The 12,996-nt window shown below is 41.2% G+C and overlaps 2 long non-coding RNA genes across 3 annotated transcripts in view; one reads left to right on the forward strand and one right to left on the reverse strand.

Annotated features, from left to right (window-relative positions):
- Positions 1–12,996, forward strand: part of LOC145524300 (uncharacterized) — a 284,203-nt gene that overhangs the window by 80,434 nt on the left and 190,773 nt on the right. The window lies entirely within an intron of this gene.
- The window catches only part of LOC145524301 (uncharacterized), a 36,794-nt gene continuing 31,880 nt past the window's right edge, over positions 8,083–12,996 (reverse strand). The window contains exons 4-5 of one of the 2 annotated variants that reach the window (XR_014067388.1): positions 12,813–12,930; positions 8,083–9,287 (exon numbers count right to left, since the gene is read on the reverse strand). This is a non-coding gene — a long non-coding RNA (uncharacterized LOC145524301). The remainder of the gene's footprint in view (positions 9,288–12,812; positions 12,931–12,996) is intronic. The other variant, XR_014067389.1, reaches the window with a different exon arrangement.

Raw genomic sequence — 12,996 nt, forward strand, 5'->3', positions numbered from 1 at the left:
GAGCGACCCCTGACATACCACCATTCTTAAGAGCTTACGGAAAAACCCAAACGAACTTTTTGGCCAACCTAGTACCTTCTGTCTCTGTGAATCTGACTAGTCTAGGGACCTCATATAAGTGGAAATCATGCAAAATGTGCTGTTTTGTGCCTGTTTATCTCACTTCGCATAATGTCTTCAAAGTACATCCATGCTGTAGCCTGTGTTAGAATTTTCTTCCTTTTAAAGGCTGAGTAATAATCCACACACATGAACACACACACATGAACACACACACACACACACACACACACACACACACACACACGTCATTTATTTTTTCTTCTACCAATGGATACTTGGATGGCTTCCGCCTTTTAGCAACTGTAAATGGTATGTCTATAAACATGGTGTACAAATATCCATTTGAATCCCTGCTTTCAGTTATTTTGGGATATTACCCAGAGGCCCAATATTAATTTGTTACATAACCATGGCACATCACTCTTCACTCACCTACAGACTATTCAGATTTCACTGACTTTTCTGGTAAAACACAATCTTTTAATAATCTCTCCAGGTGACTCTGGTTTACTGGGCTTTTAGAAACATTGATTTTTATTTTTATTTTTTTAATGTGAGATTTATTCCAGAAAACAGAAAACTGTTGGAGAGAAAGTCAGTCTTACACTGGGGGCTTGTATGCTGGGTCTTGTTTCATTTCAGTGCCCTTCACTGGACGTACTATTACCAACTTTCAAAGAAGAATGCTAGAATAAATGGGTTGGAATTATCTGGAGTGTTCTAGGGCGAAGTTCTGGGATGTAAAGTTGTTCTCGAGGTAGGAATTTCCAGATAGCAGCTGGCAAAGGCAAAATTGGCCAGTGTTTCTAAAATCTTAGAAGCAAATTCAGTAACAGAAAAAAACTTTGAAAGGAATATGACTGGGGGTTTTCTGTATATCTTGTTTGTCTGGTGTTGTCTAAACACAGGGTCCATTCAGACATGTGACATCTGCCTTCCATTGTCACAGAAGACAGAAAGAGAAGAAATGCACTTTGGTTGCAGTGGTTGAGATATACATTAGCCTTGAAGCTCTTCCTGATATGAGAGTGGGTGACCCAAATCTTTCGTGCCCTTTTTTTGCATTCCCAAGTGAATGAATCTTCTGTAGTTTCTCAAGTAACTAATGCTAATTTTATTTTTTAATTTACCCAACACACATTTATTAATTAGTAAGTATATACCTGAGCTTTACTAGGTGACGAGGATGCAGAGGTTGCTTCATAGAACCTCTGCCCTTAAAACACATGCAGGTTGGTGGAAAAAATAACAGTCCATGTCAGTACCCTGGAGAGCAGCAGTTATTTCAAATTGCAAATGATTTTTGCTTGAATTAAGTGTGGTTTTGACTAAATGTCAAGAGTTCTCGCCTGCCAATGCAGGAAATCTAAGAGATGTGGGTTCCATCCCTGGGTTGGGAAGATCTCCTGGAGAAGGGCATGGTAACCCACTCCAGTGTTCGTGCCTAGAGAATCTCATGAACAGAGAAGCCTGGCGGGTTACAGTCCATAAGGTCACGGAGTCAGACATGACTGAAGCTACTTAGCACGCATGCACAAGCGTTCTAGGGTCCTTTGACAGATACATTGGGTCCTTACAAAACAGCATGGGAGTATTTTTCTATAGGAACCAGCCCAACATAGCCCTACCACATGGAACCTTTGCAGATGAGCATTGAGACTAAGTATGATGGAGAAGAGCAAAGGTCTAGAAACATGTGAACCAGCTTCATTAGGGCTGCCCCAGGCATGTGGTACTCTCCAATCATCCTTTTCACTCAGACTTTTCATGAAAAAGATGTAGGAGAAAATGTAAATTGAACCTGGGGGGAACTTTTTTAGAATGCAGCCCTGAATGTAGCACAGGGATGTGCCTTTTGTGGTAGAAGCACATGAAGCCCCAAACAGGCAACCCAAGATACTCCAAGGAAGTACTAAAAACAGGGAAGTAGGAAGTACTCAGCAAGAGAGGAGGACCTGGACTGAAATCTGGTTTAGATTCTCTTAACCTCAGTGGCTTGGGAAAAGCCCTGGAGGGCCATTAGCAAAGGGAGGGGCGGTCATGACCTCAGCACTAACATCTTTACATCTGTTCCTAGTGGTGTCAATTCCTGGGGACCCCCTTGTGGCAGCCCTGACTCAGAAAGAAACTCACTAGCTACTACATCACATCATCTTAGACCACTTCCTGAAGAGCCCTGGGTTTTCCCTAGAAGGCATGTACAGGTCCTGTTCACCTACAGATCCTGCCAGGAACAGACAGGGGATCAAGAGGTAGGCAGGCCAATTTGAAACTGAGGCCTTCTATATAATAAACATAAACACCACAACACACAAATAAAGCAGATAGCTCTAGAGATAGGGGGATAAAAACAGAAGTCGTACCTTCCTGTGTGTTTATGTGTATACGCATATACACATTCAGGGGCTTTCCAGGTGGCTCGGCAGTAAAGAAATCCACATGCCAATGCAGGAGACGCAGGTTCGATCCCTGGGTCAGTAAGATCCCCTGGAGAAGGAGATGGCAACCCACTCCACTATTCTTGCCTAGGAAATCCCATGGACAGAGGAGCTTGACAGGCTACACAGTCAGACACGACTTAACGACTAAATAGCAACAGCAATACACATGCAGACACACCCACACTCACCATTTATTTAGTATCTGTGCTTTCTAATATATATGTAAAAAGTAGATTCAGAGGTAGAAAAATAATCCCTCTGGAAGAGGGAGAGAAAAAGACCTAGGTCAGGCTTTCCCAATTTTCTGTGCTTCAGGATAATTATGCAAAAGCAGAATTCTGTAATCACATAACCTTAGGAGAGGTTTGATTGCTGGGCCTCTTAAGATGGTTAATATACTAGTGGAATTGTAAATCTCTTTCCTCACACTTGTTGCTGTTAGATGTGTTTTGTGAAAAACATCTTCAGAGATGGTCTGTAGGGCATCACTTTGGGAAACACGCCTGGTCTGATGCAGCTGCCTTATTAGAACATTAGCTCTGCCAGGGCCGTCTGGCAGGCAAGGCAATTAAAAGAAATATGATGGAGCATAGTTTTTTCATCAGACAGAAACCTATCGTTTTCACATACTCCACTGGAATGGATTTTTGGATGTAAGGAGGTCATTGAATTACAAAATGAATTATCTAGTTAACAATGGCTTAATGGAAAATGTAGAATAATAATAATTATATTATTAATTACAGTAATAACATTATTATTATTATATGTATTTTAACTATATTAAATGTTGGGCATAAGCCAAGAACGTGGCCTGAAACCTTAACCTAGGAAAAGACATTTTGTACTGGGGGAAGGAGATTAGGCCTGTTACTTTCTGATAATCTTATGTAATAAAAATTATTAAATTTAGAATACTTTGAACACTCATTCATTTACCTATGATTTGGAGAGGAGTTGAAGTTCAACAATTTGCATTTCAAATCTGTAGCTGGGTACAGAGCTGTTTTTTTTTAATATTATATAATTTTTTTCATTTTTTAAAAATTGAATAATAATTGCTTTACAATATTGAGTTGGTTTCTTCTATATATCAACATGCATCAGCCACAAGTATACATATGTCCCCTGTGTCCTGAACCCCCTTCCCATCTCCCTGAAGTAAGTCAGAAAGAGAAAGACAAATACTGTATATTAACTCATGCCTATGGGCTCTAGAAAGATGGTACTGATGAACCTATTTTCAAGGCAGCAATGGAGATGCAGACATAGAGAGCAGACTTGTGGACCCAGTGGCGGAAGGAGGGGGTGGGATGATAGCATGGAAATATATATATTACCGTATGTAAAATAGATAGCAAGTGGGAATTTGCTGCGTGACACAGGTAGCTCAACCCAGAACTGCTTTTGATTGAAGGAATAATTTGCACACATTTTTAACAGAATATGCAGATGACAATGTTTGCACATTGTATTAGGCATTTGAGAAGGTGGCCTCTTCTTTCACCAAATAAAAGTCCTTCCAACCCCTCCAAGGATGAACCCACGGGGAATCCTGCAGGCAAGACCATGACTCTCTTCAGAGCCATCTTAGATCTTCTCAGATGCTCAGAGAGATGCTTGAGTGCATGAACAGACTGACAGGGGTGGTTGGCTGAATAACCATAGCACCATGGCATCAAAGTTAAGGAAGAGAGTTTGCCTTTTTGGATGGCAGAGTTTCCTAGAAAGTAAAGAAGTGCAGAGAATCTTCATCACAGCTGTCTTATCCCCTTGATCTCTTTCGTCTTTATTAGCACAAACCATTTGGGACAGTTAGAGTGAAAGTCCTGATAAGCAGGAAGTCATCACTTTCAAACTAATCTAGCACATCTGTCTTGAGATGGTGATAAACAAGAAAGGTCTAATTATTAAATAATCAATAACATAGATCTGTATTTGGAGACAGACTACTAGTTCCTCCCTGACTAGCTCTCCCACCACCCTTACTACACAACACACACATGCACACACACAGAGACTTTAACCGAGCAGTCTGGTTTTTTTTGGTACCCATGGTACCCTGTGTTTCTGTTTATCAGAGAACTTACCACATGATGTTGAAATGAACTGTTTATATGTTCACTAAACACAAATTTGGAGAAGGCAATGGCAACCCACTCCAGTACTTTTGCCTGGAGAATCCCATGGACGGAGGAGCCTGGTGGGCTGCAGTCCATGGGGTCACGAAGAGTCAGACACGACTGAGTGACTTCACTTTCACTTTTCACTTTCATGCATTGGAGAAGGAAATGGCAACCCACTCCAGTGTTCTTGCCTGGAAAATCTCAGGGACGGCGGAGCCTGGTAGGCTGCCGTCTATGGGGTCGTGCAGAGTCGGACACGACTGAAGCGACTTGGCAGCAGCAGCAAACACAAAATGTTGCCCTCTTCAAAGATAGGCTCAATATAATCATCTTAAAACCCTACTGACCAGTGGAAAAATTTCTTACAAATGTGTTGAGTATATTACCTCTAGACAAGTTCCATAGACATTCATTTATGCCATAATTACTGGTGGATTTGACAGATGTTTTCTTCCTTGAAGTAATCCACTCTTTTTTTAGATGAGTAGCCAATGAGAAAATGAGCTTTTAGTCCAGATTGTCAAACGGAGGTAACGCCTCTAAAGAACCAACGTGTATCTTTTTAGGAGAATTATAACTTTGAAACATGACAAGAGTAATAAAAAAAAAAATTGAGACAAACTCCGTCAGTCTTGTTTGTGAATGCAGGCAAATCCAAGAAAATCAGAATGATTGTGTGCCAGATAATGGAAGAATAAATTAGTCCTTTTATCATTATCTTACTCCCAAGTCCACTCAGTGTTCTACCAAAATTCCTTTGTTTCATATCTGGTAAAGAATGGAATTAAAGGTCCATGTAGGGACTGCCCTGTGATCCAGTGATTAACACTTCACCTTCTAATGCAGGGGGTGCACATACAGTCTCTGGTCAGGGAGCTACTATCCCCATGCTTCATGTCCAAAAACCCAAAAGCATAAAACAGGAGCAATATTGTAATAAATTCAATAAAGACTTAAAAAAAATGGTCCACATAAAATTAAAGAAAGCTTCATGTAAAAGTGAATTTATTTTCTAAAATCTTCCTTCCTTACATGCAAATAATATGAACTCCTTTGAAGAGAATTAAGAGATTGGGCTCTTTACATTTTGCTTGCATCGTTAAATTGCCTCCCCCAAATGTTTTTAGACATGAGAGTATTATATTCAAGAACAGCACTGTTCAGTAGAAATATAGTTGACCCACAGATGTAATTTTAAATTATCTAGTAGCCTTGTTTGAAAAGTAAGAAAAAGCTTTAAGAATGTATTTTGTTTAACTCAGTACACCCAAAATGTTATTTTAACATGTGGTCCATAGAAAATTGTATCATGAGATATTTTGTAATCTTGTTTCTGTACGACTTCTTTGACATCTAGTGTATATTTTATATTTACAGCACACCTCAATTTGGGCTGGTCACATTTCAGAGTTCAGAAGCACATATGCAGGTGGTTACTATTTTGGACGGTAGCAGTCTGTAAAACCCATCACATCAGAGCAAAGCTCTCTGTTTTCTTTTATGGTATCTATGGTTTTGTTGAGAAGATATTAGTACCAGAGTTGGTGAGTCTAATTGTGCTGAGTTGAGATACAGTATATGATAACAAATATTTATTGAGTTTTTAATGTGTTCGTAGCTTTGCTCTAGGCATTGAGAATGTGGTTGTGAAAAAAAAAAGTCAAAATTTCCTCCCTCATGGACCTAGTGTTCTGTCAGTAGGAGACAGACAATAATATAGACAGTCTTATTTAAGTATCAATAAATGGTAAGGAAAAAGCTTAAAGTGGGTGAAGAGGTGTAGAGAGTAGTGACACAGGAATTTAAGTTTTAGGAACAGCTATCAGGCAAAGTCTTACACAGAAGGCAGTGTTTGGTTAAAGACTCTCATGTTGGCCGTATTTCAGGAAAATCATGGTCTTGGGTAACTTTCCATTTTATTTTAGTACTAAGAAGATTGATGATGCAATGTATAAATTAATCTGATTGAAGTTTTTTAATTAAAAAGTTTTATGTATCTATAAAACTGAATGAATTGGGACAAAAATTCTTTCATTCAACAAATAGCTTGGGAAAGGTAACCACATGGTAACAAGTGTTGGGAAGGCAACAGTGAGTAAAACAAACAGTTTCTGTTCTTCTGGGGTTTGTATCCTAGAGAGAGAGAGAGTATTAATATACTAATTACATATTTGTGCCAATAAATATGTAATTAAAACTGGGGTTGGTACCATGATCTCATACCACGAAAGGACCCAAACCAGACCTAAGGGAGAGGGGATGGATGCCCCAGTTCCCTGAGCCAGGACTGAGGGGTGAAGTGGGGAGAGCATTCCTGGAGGAAGGCACAGGATGTGCCAATGCTCTTCGCAGTGAATTGAAGAATCAATACTGTAGCTTGTCTGTCCAGAGCGAGGGGACAATTCTACAAAATGGACCTGAGATTTAAGCTGGGATCCACAGGAACTTGTAGGCCAATTTCCTTCACGAAAAATCTACCTTAAGAGTCCTGGTCCATTGTGATGATGGCTGAAAAGAATTTTCAGTTCTAAGGGTCCAAACTGAGAAACACTGAGGGTGATCTTCAAAGGGTCTTTGGACAGAATAGGGCTTTCCTGGTGGCTCAGATGATTAAGAATCTGCCTGCAATGTGGGAGATCTGGGTTTGATCCCTGGGTCAGGGAGATCCCCTGGAGAAGGGAATGGCAACCAACTCCAGTATTCTCGCCTGGAGAATTCCATGGACAGAGGAGCCTGGTAAGCTATAGTCCATAGGGTCGAAAAGAGTCATACATGACTGAGTGACTAACACTTTCACTTTCTGGACAGTATAAGATATAGAAGACCTGCTGAGGCAAAATGAAGGAAAGAAAAAATAGTTTACTTATAGAAGGTGGCAGTTACTTGCTTTGGGACTCCATTTGATGCCGCTATTTAGTCTAACACACTCCACTCTGTCAATTCCCCTGTCTGCAGGCTCTTCTTCCTTCAATCTATGGCTTGGTCCATCCCTTGGCTCTCAGACTTGAGGTGGGGGCAGGGGTGGAGGTTATGTCACCAAGAACAAAGCGGAGAGAGGTCACTTTAAGAGATAAAGATGGGGTGCTGGAAGCCCAGGCGAATTTCTAGAAATAATCCTCAGTTCCGTTGCTTGTTCTTATTCTTGTAGGACTCTTAAGCCAGACCCATAAGAACTTTTTGTGTGTGCTAAGTTGCTTCAGTTATGTCCGACTCTTTGTGACCCTTTGGACTATAGCCCGCCAGGGTTCCTCTGTCCATGGGATTCTCCAGGTAAGAATACTGGAGTGGGTTGCCATGCCCTCCTTCAGGGGATCTTCCCGACCCAGGGATTGAACCCAAGTCTCTTGCTTGGGTCTCTTGCATTGGCAAGTGGATTCTTAACCACTGTGCCACATGGGAAGACAAGTTTCCAGTGTACACAGAGTTTATTGAGACTGCGTCTTCATCTGTTGTTTTTTTTTTTGTATCTGTCCAGTAGAGTGTAAGCTTCCAGATGGCAGGGCATTCATTGCCTTGTTATCCCTGTATCCTCGATGAGCAGAATGCTGCCTAGTGTATAGTAGATGCTCAAGAAGCACTGATTAAATACACGCTTACGTAGCTAAAATTTAATTAGCAAATGATTGAATGCCCAAATGTATCAATTTAGCACTCAATTTATCATTGAATTGTCATTTGCCATTGTCATACATCAGTAACTTTGAAAGTGTTTCATAGATTTGAGGGGAGAGAGAGAGAGAGGGAAATGAATTTGAGAGCATTTGTGTACCAAGGTATTGTTCTCTATTTTTGTTCGTAAAGTCCTGGATACTTCACCTTCAGTTTAGTCTCACACTTCCCCAGGCTTGAGACATGTGGCAAAAGTATCAGCACAGTGGCCCATTTTCCTTTGACAGAACCACCACACCAGGAACTTGTGACAGAGTAAAAGCATATCCTCTCCCACGGCACAGAATCCACACCAGGGCAAGGTGGGCAGCTCTCTGTTTGGTGTGATCCTGCAGGTCCTCAGAGTGTTGTCAACAACTGATTTTGTCTGCCAGCTTGCCGTTAGGTATGACATTTCTGCAACTGAAATTGTTCCTTTCACATAGATGGTATCTTCTGAAATTCACTTGTTACACACAAAGCAGGTCCCCAGGATGGATATCACTTTCAAGGTTAATGAACATGATGGCTTGGCAGAATTAGTTCCTACCGCTAGAGAATGTGCCTTAGAGAAGGTGCCCTAGGAGAATGGGCCCCGAGAAGGTTCTTGGTGAAGAATTTGATGTCGGGACATTTGAGCCTGAAGTACTGAGAGTAGGTGGTGATGGGAGACTCAGGTGTGAAGCTGAGTTGTGTGCAGTAACTCAAAGGCTCAGGGGTCCATTTGAAAAAAAAGGGGGAAAGTGGATCTGGATGGACCTCCTTCTCCGAGTCTTCACAGCATGTTCCTGCTCGCTCCTAAGTTGGGCTCTCAAGGTTAGGACACGTTTTTCATGATGTGTATGAGATATCACAAGACATCTTGGTTTCTCTATTTTTGTGCAAAAGTGTAAAGCTCGCTCTTTCCAGGGTGTGTCTCATTGCCGCAATTGAGAGTGTAACGTTTGACAGCAGCAGCACCTTTGATAATAGAATGGAGCTTTGTGGCCACTCATCTCCTATGATTATGCTGAAAGAAAACAAAAAACAGGCTCAATGTTATGCAGGAAAGGCCTGAATCAAGCAGCAAAATATTTTTTGGAAGAGATGATTAACATGGCAGGGTCACAAGCTTTCATTGGCCCAAGCAGAGGAGCTCTGCTAAATCCTGTCCTGTGAAGTGCCTTACCTTTTCTACTGCATGACATGGGAGGGACTCTGTGTGAGCATTTTCCCCTAAGAGCAAAGATACTGATGAGATGTCCAGTGTAATTAATAACCACAAAATTGAAACATGGGACTGAAAACTTAGGATCTCCATTCCCTATACATTTCCAGGTTTATTACCTGAATTGTCAGCCTTGCTCTTTAAAACCCACTAGTTCCTGCTAATCATCTATTTGCTTATCTATGCCAACCTGGAGTTGGGAGTTTGAGGAAGATCTAATTTTCCAGGTACTCACCATGTGGTTTTTTTTTTTTTTTTTTAACTTACAAGTGTAGACTCAAAACAATTTGTTGTTGTTGTTCAGTCACTAAGTTATTTCCAGCTCTTTACAACCCCATGGACTGCATCACGCCAGGCTTCCCTGCCCTTCACTATCTCCTGGAGTTTGCTCAAACTCACATACATTGAGTCGGTGATGCCTTCCAACCATCTCATCCTCTGTCGCCCCCTTCTCCTCCTGCCCTCTGTCTTTCCCAACATCTGGTTCTCATCAATCATGTGTCTTTCTCTAGAACTTATTGGAAGCTCAAGAAGTATTTTTTCTAAGGCAAAAAAAAAAAAAGATGTCTAATGCAAGGAATGAAAAATGAGCTTTTTATGTTTTACAATGACCACAACACACAGTCGAGAACATTTGAATAACTCTAGCTCAATGTGGAAAGGTGCTTCAAAGCCTGTAAAGTGCTTTCCCATGTATTTTCTTCATTTGATTCTTCTGAACTTGTGAAAGAGTGCTTACCCCATTTCATTTTTGAGAGACTGGGGTTCAGAGAACTGGAGCAGTGAGAAACAAGGCCACACAGCTCAGAAGGCATTGAGCTGACACCAAAACTTGACTGGTGGTTGTGTACTTTCAAGTCTCACCAACAAGAGAGACAAAGATGTCTTGGCCACCCAAGTGTTTATTTTGATGCATTTTCAAACTCCAGGCCAACAAGCAGACAAACAAAACTCCCCGCTGAACGCTGAAACATCCCCAACCAAACTCAAACAACCAAAAATGGGAATTACTTTTTCCTTAGAGGAGGCAGATAGAGATGGGTACCTCCCTGGTGGGTATCAACAACACTCAGCTTCAACTGGCCTCCTGCTTCCCCTCGATTTTCCTCAACCAAGCCTCCGAGGCTCTAATTAATCAGACTGAAGGTATGGGGATTAATCTCTCTTCCATCAGTATTCTTGCTGACGACTGATTTAAAGATACGAATCCCCTCGATTATCTAAGGGTTAGGGAGAACTGAATCCAAATTTCACTAACAGGGAGATGAGAACCCAGGGCAGTACCTAAGACTAAGACTGGCAATTAATTAGACAGATAGCATCTTACTTTTGGAAAGGACCTTAGAGGTTGAATCCAATCTCCCTCCTAGTGCAGGAAGCCTGACAAATAGCCATCAGGCATTTGCTGCTGGGATGGGAATTTTCCTGTATCTCTGCTGTTGTTAGTTGGGCCCTTGTGAGAATATCTTGCCTTCACGGAATTGAATTCGAACCCCTTTACGTTGTAAATCTATGTTCTGACCTCAGTCTGCCCTCTGGCACTTTAACAAATATGGTTACTTGTCCATTCGTATGTTCTTTCCTGGATATTTGAAGTTAGCTGTCTTGGCTTTCTTAAAACATCTCTTCTCCAGCAAAACATACTCAGCTTCTCCAACTGTTTCTGTATTTGCTGATTTTCATGACTCTTGACTCTCTCCAGATGGTCCCTAGTTTGGATTTTTTTTTTCTTCTATTTTTTTTTTTTTTTAAGTGAAATGTCTATAGCTGATTAAGGTCTGTTTTTCCTGCTTAATTTGTCCTAGTATTAATGTACTTTTAATACCTTTACTGGTCATGAGCTCACCAGTGGGGCTATGTATATGGTGGTCAGTGATAGGATCAGTTCCCCAGCTCTGTAACCCACCGGAGATTACCAAATGAGAACTGGTTTTCTTCATGTAATTTACTTCAGAAGCCACACTACCAGCGAGAGGACCAAGGAGTTGTCAGGTGAAGGCCACAACTAACACACAATTGTCACTTAGAACCAGTTTTTGCTTCCATAAGCAAAACCAGCTTTTTTGTTTATCTTGTACTGCATCTCTCAAAATACAGAGAAAAAACAGGTAAGAGACTAGTTTACCAACAACTTGACAAAGAGCCTATGAGGGAGACTGAGTGACATTTGGAAAGTTGGTAAAAGCCACCAGAGTCAAAGCAACTTCTGAAAAAGAAAAAAAATAAAAAAGATTGCGGCTACGCTCTGCTCAACCAGGCCACACCTGTTTTCAGAAACCACCAAGTGTTCTGCAGATAAACAAAGATGCCAGCTCTGACAGTCTCTAAGGCAACGAGATACAGATCATCCCTGCACAGGGACAAGATAAGAGACATTGGTGACAAAACAGTGAGCCCAGTCTTCAGACTACTCAATGGTGTAGTAACAGCTGGAGTGAATTCTGCCCCAGGGGCTCATCCTACGTCCAGTCTCAAACCCTAAACTCTAGTTGTAATGGAGAGAACCCTGCAGTTAGAGAAACACCTGCAGAGTCTGGACCCCACTTCTTAAGCAATCATCCTGTGACTCATGTGAACCTGAAAATGAGCTTCTGGGGAAAGAAGACACAATGCATCTCTTCTCTGGGTTCCCATTTCCTCACCTTCAAGATAATATTTTACTGTTGTTCAGCTGCTCAGTTACAGCCAACTCTTTGTGACCCCATGGACTGTGGCAAATCAGGTTTCCCTGTCCATCACTCTCTCCCAGAGTTTGCTCAGACGCATGTCTATTGAGTTGATGATGCCATCTAACTATCTCATCCTCTGTCATCCCACTTTCCTCTTGCCCTCAATCTTTCCCAGCATCAGGGTCTTTTCCAATAAGTCAGCTTGTCACATCAGGTAGCCAAAGTATTGGAGCTTCAGCTCCAGCATCAGTCCTTCCAATGAAAATGATGTTTATGTGGCTAGGATTCATGAGGGTCTGCACTTGGTGGTAAGCCAGTGAATTTGGCTCCCTAATGAGCAGGTTGGACATAGGAAATCACCATTAAAATATAACAGTGTTCTTGATTTCTGAGCATTTATGTCTATTAAACATAAGCTTTCTCATTTTGTGATATTTCCAACTTGAGATATTTTAAAAGGAGTAAAGGAAACAAGCAGTTTGTAAGAAGTTGGCAGAGATGCAAGATGGATCCAGGAGATGGAATGGGTGCTTGTGTATTTTCTTGAAATCATTGTACGGGGGTTATTAATGCCTGTTTTTCTTGGTCCCTAGACTTTGAGCTGCTATGTCTTGTCCACTGGTGTCATTCCCACTCTCTTGATTGGTATGTTTCTTACCTTGTCGGTACCCAAGAGATAACTGTTGAGTTGAATCACTGTGTTGCTTTGAGGAGATATGGCTTGAAGACCATGCAGATAAACTGGAATCTTATGGCTTAGGACATGGGAAACCACACTGCAAAGTCAGAATAATTAACAATTTAATGAACTTTGAAAAAATATCAGAATCATAAATGTCATG

Source organism: Giraffa tippelskirchi, chromosome 10 (genome assembly GCF_054371585.1).
Source record: "Giraffa tippelskirchi isolate mGirTip1 chromosome 10, T2T-mGirTip1v1.2.pri, whole genome shotgun sequence".
In the NCBI taxonomy this organism is placed as follows: domain Eukaryota; kingdom Metazoa; phylum Chordata; class Mammalia; order Artiodactyla; family Giraffidae; genus Giraffa; species Giraffa tippelskirchi.